The sequence below is a fragment of the Tribolium castaneum genome, chromosome 7 (assembly GCF_031307605.1).
Source record: "Tribolium castaneum strain GA2 chromosome 7, icTriCast1.1, whole genome shotgun sequence".
Taxonomy (NCBI): Eukaryota; Metazoa; Arthropoda; class Insecta; order Coleoptera; family Tenebrionidae; genus Tribolium; species Tribolium castaneum.
The window spans coordinates 2,001,797-2,018,115 of NC_087400.1; the positions used below are offsets into that span (position 1 = coordinate 2,001,797).

Below are 16,319 nucleotides of genomic sequence, written 5' to 3' on the forward strand. Positions count from 1 at the left end.
TCAGAGGAAGTGTCCCATCACTGCATTTATGATACTCAAGCACCATGAAAAATAATTAATTGTGCTTCAAAAACCCACTTTTATATTGTAAATGTTTTCGCATTCACAAACATCCACCGTCATCGCGCTTTGTCCTTTCAAAAATAACGTCGACTCGATCGATCCAGGGGGCGGGAAAAAGTTGCGTTTTTTACAAATGTGAGGCAATTAGATTACGGTTTGGCTCGGGGTTGGCCGACGACAAATTTAAAAACTCTCTAACTAGTGTTTTAAAAGTTAGCGTCCGACGTTTTAACAAATTACGCTTTCGTTTCTTTTCATTTCTTTTTAAAAGCGCGTTCAAGTAGATACATTAAAGGGACTCGGCGAAGTTTAAAGCTTTTTAAAACCTAATTCGATAAAGTGTATTAGCTTTTGCGATTCTTTTTTGAAGGGAAATTACTTTGCCAACATAATTTAACGAGTTGCGAGTTTATTGACGATTTCACAAATTAAACTAGCCAGCTCGCCTTGAAAATTTTCGGAGAACCTCTTAAAGAAATGCTCTCTGCAAGCGAATTCATGGAACAAATTTTAAAAACTTTGCTGAAAATAACGACAAACTCTTATATATTATTAAAAATCGTTCAAATAGTACAGTTGTTTGTTCATTTGCTCGCAGCGACCGTTTTACTACGAGCATCAATATCGTAACTATTTTCCCTGTACAAAAGTATCTCGTAAGAGTTAACAAATGCTTCTTTTTGATTTTTATTAAAAAAAAATGCAGCTGTTTCTGTTCTGAAGGAATTAATTTTTCCAATTTTCGTTTCTCCTTCATAACTTATCCTCCCAATGTTTATAACTCCATGCCCATCTTCATGTCCCCCAATTACAGCGTGTTGACCAATCAGTTGTAAATGAAGTTTACTTGAATTGGCAGAAGCCCAATAAAAATTTTCGTAAGGTCCACAAAGTATCTACAAAAGTGAAATAATTTTCCGCAACGAGGAGTTAAAACCACTGTACCTTTATATGGTTTTGTATTTTTTTGATTCCGTTAATAGGCGCATAAACCTCTCTAATCTTCGGAAAAATTTGGGCTACAATTAGACCTTCGTTTTGGACGTAAGCCTGCCCGATGTAAATGTTTTTGTGGTTGATGTCTTGACCCCCAACTACAGCATCTTTAGGCACGTCTCCGGTGTATTGTCGCCAGTAGTAATCTAATTTATTGCCGAAATAAGCAACTTGTTAATTAATTAGACAATTATTTACTTTCTTGGAGACACAAATATTGGGGGCTGTAGTTACTTAAGAGATAGATTAACGATAGAAAACTGAACCGGAACATTGTGTACGTACTTGAGAAATTGTGGTAAATAACTGAGATATTCTTGATGTATTTGTATCAGATCATTGTAAGAAGCAATAAAACCAGGACTTGGGGAAACCCAAAACATCATTTATTTATAAAATAATTTTGATTGCAATATCAATTTGTAACGAAAGGTCAATTTGATAAATGTTATCTGTCTCAGTTTTTTTTACATGTTTTTAATATTGTTTTTGTTTTTTTCTAAGTTTAACTTTTTTGTCTTCTTTTCTTCTTGTTTTATTTTTTTACAAAAACATACACCTAAAAGTTACAGAATAGATGGAAAGTAATCTTATTTTTTTCGATTTAACTCGTTTTTGAGCGAAATTTTATCAAAATTAGAAGAAAAACAACATTTAGTCAAAAATCTTGATTTTTGAGGTTTAAGTTTATAGAAATCGCTAAAAGAAGACGTAAACCTGGCAAGTTTTATCGAAAATTATAGAATTTATGTCTTTTTTCAGCACGTTTTTGACTGAAATTGGACATAATTTTTCCAAAAATCACCAAATTTGTTTATCTTCTAGTCAAAAATAGTGGACGTGGGCAAAGCCTACTGGATTCGCAGTGGCCATGATTTTTATTAACAATGTTTTTCGGGACTTTACTAAACAAACTCAGTTAACTAAAAATTTTTAGGGATAAATTGAATATTTTCGTTCAATTTTTTTATAATTTAAGAAGTAAGTCATCTAAGGATTCAACGCTAAAGTTTGAAGTTATGTTTCACCTTTACGTTCATCTCTTTTTCTCTCAAAACAAAAGGTATTTTCTTTTTATTAGGATGTGCTATTACGTTTACAATTTAGCACCTTTACGTATTTTACCTTTTGTCGCAATATTTTCTTATATCTGTTAGTTTTATGCTTTGCTTTACGTTTATACGTCTATGTGTTTTCTCAATCTCTCATTTTTGTTTACGTGTTGTTTCCTTACCTTTTCTACACTTTTTTTCATAGAAAAATTGTTACCCTGATCCGGGTTCGAACCCCGACCTCCCGCGTTGTAAGTGGCGCTTATACCACTGGGCCACCGGGCCCCAGCTACTGACCGTCTTTTACAGATATTTTAACACAAACTTCTTAAATAAATCAACATTACAAACTATATAATTGCACTAATTCACCTAAAACGCAAATACTTTCAGTTCAAAAGTCGGCGAATTAGCTCGAGAAAACATTTTCTTCTATTTTTTTTCAATTTAATTCTCTAATTTTTCACCAGATTTCATCAAAAGATACCGGGCGTATAAGTTGATTCTACAATTTTAAAATTGTTTATACCTTTTTTGTGATTTTTAGCACGTTTTTGACCGAAAATGGACATAATTTCTCCAAAAATCACCAAATTTGTGTATTTTCTAGTCAAAAATAGTAGACGTGCGCAAAGCCTACTGAATTCGCAGTGGCCATGATTTTTATTAACAAAGTTTTTCGGGACTTTACTAAACAAACTCAGTTAATTAAAAATTTTTAGAGATAAATTAAATATTTTCGTTCAATTTTTATATAATTTAAGAAGTAAGTCATCTAAAGATTCAATGCTAAAGTTTGAAGTTATGTTTCACCTTTACGTTCATCTTTTTTTCTCTCAAAACAAGAGGTATTTTCCCTTTATTAGGATGTGCTCTTACGTTTACAATTTAGCGCCTTTACGTACTTACCTTTTGCCGCATTATTTTCTATTTCTGTCAGTTTTATACTCCGCTTTACGTTTATACGTTGTGTTCTCTCAGTCTCTTATTTTTGCTTACGTGTTGTTTCCTTACCTTTTCTACACTTTTTTTCATAGAAAAATTGTTACCCTGATCCGGGTTCGAACCCGCGACCTCCCCCGTCGTAAGTGGCGCTTATACCACTGGGCCACCAAGGCCCCAGGAATTGATCGTCTTTTGCAGATATTTTAACACAAACTTTTTAAATAAACCAACATTACAAACTATGTAATTGCAATAATTCACCTAAAACGCAAATACTTTCAGTTCAAAAGTCGGCGAATTAGCGCGAGAAAACATTTTCTTCCACTTTTTTTTTCAATTCTCTAATTTTTTACCAGATTTTTGTTTTTACCTTTTTTGTGAAAAAATGAAATTTTGTTCATTAATTATTTAAACAAAAAAGAAGTTTTTTGACTTTTTTTCAAAATCCCGACTGGTTCGTTTATGCAGCGTCATTTTCATTTTGGGTGACTGTACCTTAAAAGACCGACAACAACCACACATTATTTGAGAGTAAACTACAATATTAATAACAACTGCACAGAAATGTGCAAAAATTACAACTGCTAGTGCATTATACAGGGTGTGATCAGTTCCGGTTAGTTTGCAGGAAATTGCCATTTAAAAGTTGCAATAAGCTATTAATTATCGAAGTTTTGCAGCTCATCTCCTCTGCTGTCTCCCCTCAATTCACAATTCAGTTCATTCCTTAACAATCGTTGGCAAGTCAGACCTTTCCATATGTTTTGAATAAAAATTGTGTGTGCGGCAGGTGATCATTTGCGTGCATGCAATAACAGTCAGTATAGTACTGCCACAAAAGAGTTGAAGAGTTGGTACCGTTCTGCGGTGTAGATATTTAGGTAATTTAATCATACGCTGTGATCGGTACATCCGGTGATTACCACAGAGCAAACATGTCATTATTAGTACACATTATTAAATATTAAATGGAAATCATGACAAATACGTTACGAATTACAATAGAATGCCAACAGAGCATGCAATATGTGGTGCTAGCGGGCGCCAAAACTTCCAAAATTCTAGAGAAACGATTGGGACAAAAGCTGTGTCTTGAGGGGCGATTTTTGCATAATAAATGTCCATTTTGTTCAAAGCGAGCTTTAGGACTCCATTAAATCCATTGTTATTCCTTTGTGCTTAAACAGTTATTTGAATTTCAAACGGGCGCGTGTAATTTATCATTTCGAGAAATTTAAATTCATAAATTAATTGAAGCGTATTCGGGCTGTAGTGCCCCTTGTATTTTGCGAGCTGATGACGGAAAGTCTGAATGGAAGATTGATTTATATGTGTTTACACGTCTATTTAAAGTTTAAAGGAACCGTTTGTACATTTTTGCTTATCATCGTCAGACAAAAGCGCCGTCTGACGGCACTCTGGGCTTGAATAAACAGTTTTGGACGAACGTTGGCGGAAAAAATCACAATTTAATTAAAATGAGCGAGTAATAAGACACACCACATCAGTTTCCACTCATTTTCTCTCGAATCCAAGCATTTAGTAATGAAAGCTTGGAGTTACTTTAATTATTTATTGACCATTTTGCAAGGCCTACGTGATTCACGATGAAAATTACAAAGAAAAATCTTTTTTTGTGATTATTTTACCCACCGTCGCATATTTATCAAAACGCTGGGAATACGGTTGAAGATATAAAAAAAGTGTAAGGAACAAAGTTGTAGAGAATTAAATTTGCTACAAAAAAGTTCGCGACACCATATTTCTATCTTCAACGGTTTGGGTATAAATTCACTTTCCCATACTTGACCATCGGCAAAATGGTGGAAATTCGTCGCTTGAGCTTCTTTGAACGTCTCCAAAACCTAAACCGTTGAAGATAAATATATGGTCTTGTGGACTTTTTTAAAGCAAATTTAATTTTCTACAACTTTCTTCTGAACATTTTTCTTGTATCTTTAACCGTATTCGCAGCGTTTTGAAAAATACGGGTCGAAGGGCAAATTTTAAATCTTAAATAATTTTTTTCTCATGTTTCTTATGAAAATTTTGGTCTTCAGTTTTTCTCAGTCTGTTGAGAGCGCAAAGCTCAACATTTCTGCATTTTTTTCCAAGTAATTAGTGAACTGGTTGAATTTAAATTAATTTAAAACGATTTGGCCCCGAAACGGTGACGCTCGAAGCGCCCTCATTTTTGCTCTGCGATACTGTATCTTTGGGTGCGATTTTGTATCTCGTCTCCTAACTTATAGTCCTCCGTATTCTTAAAACAAAAATCCTCAATTATCTAAATGTTTTTTTTTGTAATTGTAATTGAAGTTATAGTTCTTTGTAGGTAATTTGGGAAGAAGGTTTTTTGCTAGGTCACCCTGTGTGTAAACTGACTGAGTTATTTTCATTATTTGTCACTATTTTGCAAGGCCTACGTGATTTACGATGAAAATTACAAAGTAAAATCTTTTTTTATGATTATTTCAAAAAATGTAATAGATAGATTAATAAAAGTACGGTTAATTCTTTGCGCACCGTTGCATATTTATCAAAACGCTGGGAATACGGTTGAAGATATAACAAAAGTGTAAGGAACGACGTTGTAGAGAATTAAATTTGCTACAAAAAAGTCCGCGACACCATATTTCTATCTTCAACGGTTTGGGTATAAATTCACTTTTCCATACTTGACCACCGGCAAAATGGTGGAAATCCTTCGCTTGAGCTTCTTTGAACGTCTCCAAAACCTAAACCGTTGAAGATAAAGTTATGGTCTCGCTGACTTTTTTAAAGCAAATTTAATTCTCTACAACTTTCTTCTGAACATTTTTCTTGTATCTTTAACCGTATTCGCAGCGTTTTGAAAAATACGGGACGAAGCGCAAATTTTAAATCTTAAATAATTTTTTTCTCAAGTTTCTCATGAAAATTTTAGTCCTCCGTTTTTCTGAGTCTGTTGAGAATGCAAAGCTCAACATTTCTGCATTTTTTTCCAAGTAATTAGTGAACTGGTTGAATTTAAATTAATTTAAAACGATTTGGCCCCGAAACGGTGACGCTCGAAGCGCCCTCATTTTTGCTCTGCCGTACTGTATCTTTGGGTGCGGTTTTGTATCTCGTCTCCTAACTTATAGTCCTCCGTATTCTTAAAACAAAAATCCTCAATTATCTAAATGTTTTTTTTTTTAATTGTAATTGAAGTTATAGTTCTTTGTAGGTAATTTGGGAAGAAGGTTTTTTGCTAGGTCACCTGTATGTAAACTGACTGAGTTATTTTTATTATTTGTTTCTATTTTGCAAGGCCTACGTGATTTACGATGAAAATTACAAAGTTGAATCTTTTTTTATGATTATTTCAAAAAATGTAATAGATAGTTTAATAAAAGTACGGTTAATTCTTTGCGCACCGTTGCATATTTATCAAAACGCTGGGAATACGGTTGAAGATATAACAAAAGTGTAAGGAACGACGTTGTAGAGAATTAAATTTGCTACAAAAAAGTCCGCGACATCATATTTCTATCTTTAACGGTTTGGGTATAAATTCACTTTCCCATACTTGACCACCGGCAAAATGGTGGAAATCCGTCGCTTGAGCTTCTTTGAACGTCTCCAAAACCTAAACCGTTGAAGATAAAGATATGGTCTCGCTGACTTTTTTAAAGCAAATTTAATTCTCTACAACTTTCTTCTGAACATGTTTCTTGTATCTTTAACCGTATTCGCAGCGTTTTGAAATCTTAAATAATTTTTTTCTCATGTTTCTCATGAAAATTTTAGTCCTCTGTTTTTCTGAGTCTGTTGAGAATGCAAAGCTCAACATTTCTGCATTTTTTTCCAAGTAATTAGTAAACTAGTTGAATTTAAATTAATTTAAAACGATTTGGCCCCGAAACGGTGACGCTCGAGGCGCCCTCATTTTTGCTCTGCGGTACTGTATCTTTGGGTGCGATTTTGTATCTCGTCTCCTAACTTATAGTCCTCCGTATTCTTAAAACAAAAATCCTCAATTTTCTAAATGTTTTGTTTTTTTTTGTACTTTTTTTGCTGGATCACCCTGTATGTAAAGTGCGGTTTAAATTTGTCGTAGTTGGGGTTTGGCTCCCCTTTCAGCATAAAAATTGTATCTTTCAATACCGCTGCTCAGTGAATCCGTCCAAATCGATCCATATTTATCTTTTCAGCCTTTCTCGACCTTTTAGGTCGCTGCCAAAGTTATGTTATTTGAATATGAGAAACGGGAAGTGGTCTGTAATATGTTTACCATCGAAGTTGTTCAAGTTTTATCCTCGTTTAGAGGAGAGAGCGAGGCATATTTTGGGTGATTTATGTATATGCCAATGCCTGCCGTCCAAAAGCTTAATCAAAGCAAAAGTGATTACTCGATGAAATTGCTTTAAAACGCCCTCTCGTCACATTTGAGCTTTTGTCGCTTATAAGTCATTAGCATGCTCTTGTAGTGTCACTTTTATACCTACGCGCGTCAACTAAAAAACTCGGCGTCATAAATATGCATGTGTATATTAAATATTAAAGCAACTTACTTAGTCTGGAACTGAAAAGAGAGCCCCGGAGACTTCAAACGGCGCTAAGTGGCGGAGGGCGGATGTTTTCGACGCTTCAAATTGGAGCCGGAGAAAATTTGCACTTTGTACAAATTAGCGACACCTCGGATAAAGAGGGAGGGAGCTCACACCAGACGGAGGAAAATTAAAAAGACAACTCGTACTTTTAATACACTTTGCTATATCTACCCTAGATATTTGTTTTTTTTTTCAATTAAAACAATTATTTTTATCTGCACTCCGGCGTCGTGCTCCAAAATCATTCGTGCCACAAAACAACGTCTTATAAAACTCCTAACTGTCAAATAAATTAAATGGCACAATTAAAGTGTACGTTTTAAAATTATTTTGCCCTCTACAGGGTGTTTTATTTTTATAGTACAGCCTTTAACATAGTTTTTTTAAACGGCATCCTCTGTATATTTGTACATATCTAAATTTGCACTTTTTAGGCTTTATAAATCAGTTTAGTTTTTGCAATTTGCTTTAACCGTTCAGAAGTTATTTAATTTTTTCTACAATTTTCTGCGTCTGCAGGCACTTAATTAAAAAATCGCAGTGCCCTTGGTTTTTGGGATATCAAGTTGGGATTTTGTCCGTAGGTAAACAAATGTCGGAGGTATCTTTTGGTGACAAAACTATACATTTGCATTGTAGCATCACCTTGCTGTGATACATTCATTTTGGTAAATTTTGAAGGACCATAACTTGATTTTTTTAAATAGCTCCTCCTGTATTTTATTACTAATTATTATTCAGCGTCTCATTTCACATCTTTTTTACCTCTTTAGTTTTTTTCACAAGTTGATAGTTAAGGAGATAATTCGGTTTTTCTGAAAAATGCACACAAAATCTCTTGGATACTAATGTAGCGTGCTATGAAAAACAATACGTTTTGACATACTAATGTCAAAATGGCATTTATAGTACGTCACGTTATGATTTTATTGTGAAAATGAATTTTTCGCGTAAAGTGCATACCTAGAAATAATTTTTTATAAAATTTTGACAAGAAATTATTAAATAAAAATGACAGAAATTTACAATGGAGAAATAAGAAAATAAAAAACCGAGGCATAACAAATCAAAAGCGAAAACATATTACTTGCAGTTACAAAACTGTTTAAAATGGCGGCTTTCTTAAGCAATAAAGTAATACATTGGTCAATTATTTTTAAAAATTTACCACTTCTAAGGCGACATGATCAATTTAAAAAAAAGTTTTTTAAATTCTTTCTTGCATATTTTCTCTAGTAATGCCGTCGTTTTTTTCATTTTTATTTAATGATTTTTTATCAAAATTAAAGTTTATGTCTCGATGAAATGTGTATGCAATTTGCATGAAAATTTCATTTTCACAACAAAATCAAACGTCACGTACAAAAAACGCCAGTCTAATGTTGTTATGTCAGAATGTATTGTTTTACATGGCACACTACGTTTTTATCCAAGGAAATTTATATACATTTTTCAGAAAAACCGAGTTCTCCGAAACTATCAACTTTTGGAAAAAAATTAAGAAGTAAAAAAGATGTAAAATAAGATGCTGAATAATACTCAGTAATAAAATATAGAGGGTGCTATTTGAAAAAATCAAGTTATGGTCTTTCAAAGTTTACCAAAATGAATGTGTCACAGCATTGTAATGCCACACTGCAAATGGACAGTCTTGTCACTGAAAGATACCCCCGACAGTTGTTTACACACAGACAAAATCCCAACTCAATATCTTGAAAACCTAGCACACTGCGATTTTTTAATTATGTGCACAAAATTGTAGAAAAAATTAAATAACTTCAGAATGGTTAAAGCAAATTGCAAAAACTAAACTGATTTATAAAGCCTAAAAAGTGCACATTTAAACATGTACAAATATACAGGGGGTGCCATTAAAAAAACTAAGTTAAAGGCTGTACTGTAAAAATGAAACACCCTGTATAGGGCAAAATAATTTTAGAACGTGCACTTTGACTTCCCATTTGCAGTGTCATTTGATTCATTTCGATATCTTTGACAGTGTAGGTACAATCTAGCACGCACGTATGAATGACTCACCCTGTATAATAATATACTATTATGAGGTGAGTGTCTTTACCAGAACAGTTTCTTTGGATCAGCCTGTATTTTGCTGGCAACTATCTATTCGAGTTGTCGAAGTTCGACTGTATTAATAAAATAAAAAATGGTAGTTAATGTTCTGTCCAAAAAATTGTAAAAAATTTTTTTTATGTGTACTTGGATAGAAATATAATTATTTACATTTTCATTTGATAATTTTATTCTACTCGGTGTCTATTGGCTCGATCCCATCTAGTGCTCTCTGCAATTTAAATCGTAGCCCACTAAGCGGTCCAAAGCCCGATGATTCAGTCAGAGGACGCGCTGGGGATTTTTATTATTATAGGAAGCAGGGTATAGATAATGCTATTAGCATTCATTCGCTTTATGGTCCATGCATAAAAGTTTCCGCAGTCGGGGAAACGTCCGTAATGCGCTGCAGTTTCGACCATTAGTCGCTTCGAAAACAAATCATTCCACGACAATAAAATTTTATATTAGGTACCTGCCCACCAATGAGGGAAAATATCTCATCACATATTGACAACCACTTGGTTTATGGCTTGACGTGTAATTGGCTACAAGTAGATCAACATTGTTTGCTCACTTTTCAACAGGAAATTGCACTGTTTACGATGTTCGCGGTGTCATTAAATGACTTGGCCGAGAATGGCCGCGAGATGGGATCCATTATTGTTTGAGTAATGACAAATGGTAATCTACTAATGATGATCGCTATTTTATTAAATCGCGTTTTTAACAACGAGGTAATTACGCGACTGCAAGCGGAAAAAACTCAATAACGCAGCTAATTCAAGGCAAAAATTATTCAACAAATAAACATATAATGTTGAAAATATTTTTATCGAACAGGACTTAACGTATTATGGTTGTAAACAAATTTTCAGATCACTAGCATTATTAGAAACCCCATAATTTTAATTGCGGATTTAGGTGCCCCACCCTGTATGGCCCCGAAAATCAAGTCTGATTACACATTGATTGGTTAAATAATTGCCCAACCCATCAAGTCGTAAAATTCGCAAAAAAATCAAAACGCCGTCGTACATTCATCTGTTTCGCTTTGTCGGTCGTTATCGAAGTCGGCTGTGGAATTATCGTTAACGAAATGAGTCCGTGCTTAATTTCATGGGCGGGCATACGAACGTCAGGTAGTCTGGGTGAGGATGATCGGATTGGTTAGTGGGGAGACGCTGTGTCGCTATAGACGGCTTCATTGGTCGTTAGCGGTACTTACACGCTCCACCAGCTCCGCCAATTCCTCGGAGACTCCTCCAGATATGCCAACAAAAATACTAGTAACAAGTCCCACTTGATCGAAAGATTTCGTGGTCACACTGTATGTACATAATTACTCTGGCAGGCTATATTTACTTTCATGGCGAGATTTCAGCTGACGTTTCATGCTTGAAGGACTGATGTGAAAACAGTCGTCACTGCTGTAACTGTTAAAAGTGGGAAAGCTTTTCGCAGAAACGATCAGAACTGATTCTTGATAACTCTATTTTCTGGTCTATCATTTGAACAATACAGGAAGGATGTTGTTGCACTTTATAAGTAAACACTTTACCTTTGGATAATATAGGGGTTTTGACAGTTACACTCATGACTGGGTTCGCTAAAAGCCCATTTTACAACACTTAAGGAAAAATGCGTTTTTTGACCAAAGTTAAATTGTGGGTAAATAACTAGGAGCATAAACTGTAATTATGGTATTACATGACACTTGAAAAACTCTCATTGTGCTACTGAGTGTTTTCGAATAATTGTAGCATGTGATGGAAATAATTCCTGTTAAGTAATTCAACAGCAGAGGTTAAGAAACTGAGAAATTGACGCAATCTACACCTAGCCAAGCTACTCATTGTATTTTTATTAATAAGTAATAATTTACTAATAGTGAGATGCAGATTTTTTAGCTAATTTTATTTTATCCGCTTGTATTTTTCGTGTTTTCCCATATTCATATAGAGTGACCAACTGATTATAAAACTATACTATAAAATCCAACTTCGTAAACTTTTGGTTACTTTAAAAGATTTTGCACTAACATTTTTGAATACATGTTCTATTTTTTTCAAATAAGAATAATCCCCTGTTTGAATGGCTTGTACTTTTCGTGTCTTTTTTTTCGTGATTGTCTTTAAAACTACGTTTATTGCTGCATGTTTTATGTTTGGTATTTTTTGGAATAGGACGACAAAAATATGGTGAAACAGAAAATAAAGAATTACGATTATCTTCTGGATCTAAAACGATTTATTTCTGTAAAAATTCTCGTGGAGATATTTTACTTCTGTTGTTATGAGCATACTATACCCCACTTTCCCCTACTCATACAGAGTGACCAACTAAAATAAAACTATACTGCAAAATCCGACTTTTATCGTAACTTTTGGTTACCTTCAAAATTGCAATAAAATATTTTGCACTAACACTTTTAAATACATGCTCAGTTTTTTAAAAACTTTTCTTTAACTTGCTTTGTTGTCTGTCTGTCTGTTTCATATTTGTGGAGCCAAATTTGAAAGGGTTCCGGTTGTCCCAATGAATTGAAATTTTGCATAATTACGTAATTTACGTGAAAATGCAATGCTATGTGGTTAAATACCACCTAAAATTATATTTATGATAACTATTTGCGTTTTTTGACCCCCTTCCCTTTAAATAGGAAAAAAATAATATGCAACTCGGGAGGTAAGTATTATTTTATCTTGAAATTTTATCAAATAAAATTACACCGATTGTGGCCCAAATTTTTTATAACGCCAAAGAAAAATCTCAGCTTTGACTTTCAAATGGCTATGAAGTTATCAATTTTTAAAGGTAAAGATACAAAACCAAAAAAATAACGATTTTATCTGTAGTTATTAGGGAAAACTGATGAAAATTCCTTTGAACATACCTCGAGTAATTCAAAAAACTCTCGAAGAAAATGTTTTTTGACCTATAATTTCCATTTCTAAAAGTTTTATTTAACTTGCTTTGTTGTCTGTCTGTCTGTTTCATATTTTTGGAGTCAAATTTAAAAGAGTTTCCGTTGTCCCAATGAATTGAAATTTTGCATACTTACGTAATTTACGTGAAAATGCAATCCTATGTGGTTAAGTACTCCCTAACATTATATTTATCATAACTATTTGCGTTTTTTGACCCTCTTCCCATTAAATAGGAAAAAAATAATATGCAACTCGGGAAGTAAGTATTATTTTATCTTGAAATTTTATCAAATTAAACTACACCGATTGTGGCCCAAATTTTTGATAATGCCATAGGAAAAATCTTAGCTTTAACTTTCAAATGGCTATAAAGTTATCACTTTTTAAATGTAAAGATACAAAACCAAAAAAATAACGATTTTATCTGTAGTTATTAGGGAAAACTGATGCAAATTCCGTTGAAAATACCTCGAGTAATTCAAAAAACGCTAGAAGAAAATGTTTTTTGAGTTATAATTTCCATTTTTAAAAGCTTTTATTTAACTTGCTTTGTTGCCTGTCTGTCTGTTTCATATTTTTGGAGCCAAATTTGAAAGGGTTCCCGTTGTTCCAATGAATTGAAATTTTGCAGACTAACTTAATTTTACTTAACATTATTTTTTACTTTTTGGTGCATTGTTTAAATAAAAGTTTATAAAAATATTTTTTGGTTTTTCTTTAGATTTAATTTTTTTCCAGAATTTTTGTGCAAATTCAACTTTGTAATTAGAACTAACCAAATTGTGCATTATTTTTTTATATCTGGTTTAATTCTCTCCAAGTAAATCCGAATGGCCTTGTCAAAATCGCTGCTACTGGTTGGGTAGCGTGCTCTTTTTTCCCCATAAATGCCTTTTAATTGGCTTGGAAACAAAAATAACGAATTCTGTTTAGGTAATTACGTCCATGACGTCTCGTCATGTTCGGTTCTTAAATCTCTTGAAATTATATAGTTGATCGCGAGCTTCATACGCCTAATTTCAGGTCATACACGTCAAATATGAAAAGCGGCAAGTTGAAAACCAGTAATTTAAAAATGTGCTGCACACTGAATCAAATTATCTCGACGGAATGAAGACGTGCTTTGTATAATTGTACCCTATGAAAAGACATTGTGTTTTATACTTTTATAGGATGACAATGGCAAAATTAGCTTTTACCAACCACGATAATCTTTTCGTGGAATAAGAAGGTAAATGTCTAATGATCGCGTAATAACTACTTGTTAACCGTAACGAGTCTAATTGTATTGCTGCCGATTAATTGCTTGTTTTTGGCAGCTTTTTAAGGCTGATGCTCGGGGAGGGAATTTTAGCAGGACATTAGGTAAACTAAGTTGGGGCTTGATGAATAAAACATTGCGTATGAGAGGGCGCCAGAGCGATGCTAATGTCGGCATAGTCGGGGGAAGTGCTTTAAAGTGACACTTGTCCACTGCTTATTTTCTCTCAAAAACTAAAATTTTTTCTACTTTGGTTTCGTAATGAAATCGGAGTGCTATAATTACACTTTCCTTAAATTTCGAAATTATTTTTTTTTGTACAAAAAGTGCAAAGTAGAAAAAATACTGTATGATACTCTATTATGGCACTCCTCACTACGCCCGTCGTGCCCTAAAATCGTGCGTGCGACAAAATGCGTCTTATAAAACTCGTATCATAATATACAACAAAGAATAACTCATTTTTCTAACAAATTTTGTATATTTTTTTAGTCTATTCAAATCGAAATTTCGCTCAAAAACAATCGAAATCAAGCGAAACAGGAAAAGTAACATCAGTTTCATTCTATTTTTGTAGTTTTAAGGCGTGTTTTATTATTTACCATGTAAATTTTAGACGTTTTTATGGACGCGTCATTTTTATTTTGGATGACTGTACCTAGTTTCAGTCTTTAAAAAAGTACTATGTCGTTCTACAATGAGTTTTAAACGTTTCTGTCTGTAAATTTATAAATTTATAATAATAATTTTTTGGTACCAAAAGTGCAAAGTAGAAAAAATACTGTATGATACTCTATTATGGCACTCCTCGCTGCGCCCGTCGTGCCCTAAATCTGTGCGTGCAACAAAATGCGTCTTATAAACCTCGTATCATAATATACTGTTACTGTTTAACTTATTTAATTTTTTCTGCAATTAACGCATTTTTCTAACCAATTTTGTATTTTTTTAGTCTATTCAAATCGAAATTTCGCTCAAAAACAATCGAAATCAAGCGAAACAAGAAAAGTAACATCAGTTTCATTCTATTTTTGTAGTTTTAAGGCGTGTTTTATTATTTACCATGTAGATTTTAGACGTTTTTATGGACGCGTCATTTTCATTTTGGGTGACTGTACCTAGTTTCAGTCTTTATAAAAAAGTACTATCTCTTTCTACAATGTGTTTTAAACGTTTCTGTCTGTAAATTTATAAATTTATAATAATAATTTTTTGGTACCAAAAGTGCAAAGTAGAAAAAATACTGTATGATACTCTATTATGGCACTCCTCACTACGCCCGTCGTGCCCTAAAATCGTGCGTGCGACAAAATGCGTCTTATAAAACTCGTATCATAATATACTGTTACTGTTTAACTTATTTAATTTTTTCTGCAAATAACTCATTTTTCTAACAAATTTTGTATTTTTTTAGTCTATTCAAATCGAAATTTCGCTCAAAAACAATCGAAATCAAGCAAAACCGGTAAAGTAACATCAGTTTTATTCTATTTTTGTAGTTTTAAGGCGTGTTTTATTGTTTACCATGTAAATTTTAGACGTTTTTATGGACGCGTCATTTTCATTTTGGGTGACTGTACCTAGTTTCAGTCTTTATAAAAAAGTACTATCTCGTTCTACAATGTGTTTTAAAGGTTTCTGTCTGTAAATTTATAAATTTATAATAATATTTTTTTGGTACCAAAAGTGCAAAGCAGAAAAAATACTGTATGATACTCTATTATGGCACTCCTCACTACGCCCGTCGTGCCCTAAAATCGTGTGTGAGACAAAATGCGTCTTATAAAACTCGTATCATAATATACTGTTACTGTTTAACTTATTTAATTTTTTCTGCAAATAACGCATTTTTCTAACAAATTTTGTATTTTTTTAGTCTATTCAAATCGAAATTTCGCTCAAAAACAATCAAAATCAAGCGAAACAAGAAAAGTAACATCAGTTTCATTGTATTTTTGTAGTTTTAAGGCGTGTTTTATTATTTACCATGTAAATTTTAGACGTTTTTATGGACGCGTCATTTTCATTTTGGGTGACTGTACCTAGTTTCAGTCTTTATAAAAAAGTACTATCTCGTTCTGCAATGTGTTTTAACCGTTTCTGTCTGTAAATTTATAATAATAATTTTTTGGTACCAAAAGTGCAAAGTAGAAAAAATACTGTATGATACTCTGTTATGGCACTCCTCGCTGCGCTCGTCGTGCTCTAAACCCGTGCGTGCGACAAAACCTGACTTGACTACAATTTTTGCGTAAAAATTGTTAATTGGTGTAGAGTTTGCATAACATAATTGGCACACCGTGACCACTCTTCATAACAGTAATTAAACAAAGGTGATTGTTGACACGCAACCGCCACCATGCACCTGATAATCGCTTTTTAACTTAGCATAAGTCGAATCAGAAATTGCGTTTTATCTGTAAATGTA

At 33.3% G+C, this 16,319-nt stretch overlaps 1 non-coding gene across 1 annotated transcript; it reads right to left on the reverse strand.

The window, feature by feature from the left end:
* Positions 1 to 452: 452 nt before the first annotated feature.
* Positions 453 to 1,413, reverse strand: LOC103314536 (uncharacterized). Its single transcript, XR_010334867.1, has 3 exons — positions 1,258 to 1,413; positions 1,009 to 1,205; positions 453 to 959 (listed from the first exon to the last, which is right to left on the reverse strand). It is a non-coding gene; the product is annotated as an uncharacterized LOC103314536 (transcript).
* Positions 1,414 to 16,319: the final 14,906 nt, after the last annotated feature.